This window comes from Belonocnema kinseyi, chromosome 10, assembly GCF_010883055.1.
Source record: "Belonocnema kinseyi isolate 2016_QV_RU_SX_M_011 chromosome 10, B_treatae_v1, whole genome shotgun sequence".
Lineage (NCBI taxonomy): Eukaryota > Metazoa > Arthropoda > Insecta > Hymenoptera > Cynipidae > Belonocnema > Belonocnema kinseyi.
This window is the reverse complement of record NC_046666.1, coordinates 90,441,342-90,442,535: the sequence shown is the minus strand read 5'-3', so window position 1 is coordinate 90,442,535 and position 1,194 is coordinate 90,441,342.

The window sequence follows — 1,194 nt, the reverse complement described above, 5'->3', positions numbered from 1 at the left end:
CCGACTTCAAATATGAGGTGAAAATACGGGCCAAATGCTGATGGGTTGAAGACAACTTCTTCCACCAGAAGGTTTTGATACAATCTGGTCCCGGTGCGGAATTGTTCTTCATCCCTCTTAATACTTTTTTCACCTCCTCTTTAGTGATGGGTGGGTACTCTTTATCAGGTGTTATGAGGGCAACACATAACTCCTTGAAGCTATTTATATTTTCTGAGTCTTCGTCCAGTCTATGCTGCACTTCGTAGACTTCTCTCCAAAATACTTCTACCTCCTCTGGTTTGGGTGGGTGTTCGACAGTAACCGGAGGGTCTTGGAAGAGTCGAGATGGGTCAGAGAGAAACTGTTGATTTTCTCTGACCCACCTCTCCGTCTGCTCTAGACTTCTCTTAGCGTCAGATAGTATCCGTATTCTCTGAACAATATGCTGCCTGATGGTCAGCAGCTTTGACTTGTTAAGTGTGTGATAACGGGTCCGGAGTTCGCGCGCGAACTTTCGAACCTTGGCTGTAAAATTCCTGCCAGATGTGATGTATTCAATCACACACTGAATGCGGGACGCGTACTGTCTTGCCCAGCATATCTTTATGGCAAGTTGATGCATTCGTCTTTTGGTCTTATGATCAACCGTTGGTTTTGTTTTACGGTTCGCATCGGCCAAAGCTCTCGCTGCATTATACACACAATAATTGATAGCCCAGGGGTCAGATTCTCCGGAAAACTGTCCACGAATCTCGTCATCCATTTCAGCCAGATCTTTAGGCTTGAGAGAAACCTTGGTGTTGATGTTTCTCCGGGTCGTAAAGCATCGCTCTTCCTCTATTGGATGCCTGCCCGCAGTTGGTCTTAGTGTCGCCTCTCTTTCTCTGTTGCCGGCTTATTCTAGCTGTGGTAGAGTAGGCGTTCCGCTTACATAGCCCCTTTTTCGGAGTAGTTCAGCATGGTTTCGCAGACCTTGCTGCGAAAAGTGCGATAGCTCCGGGTGTTTCTCGCACCACAGAGCCGACCCATTTTCGGGAGCCCTGCGCGTTCTGTTGATACCTCACCCAGGTGCCATTCAGCTTTCGGCACGGTTTTCACACCTTCGCTTGGGGGTTAATTCCTTCGGAACCACCTCTGGACAATTGTCCGCGACTGCCGATTTATTTTTGTAACCATATTCAGGAGAAACCCTTGGTACAGGGACCCTCTATC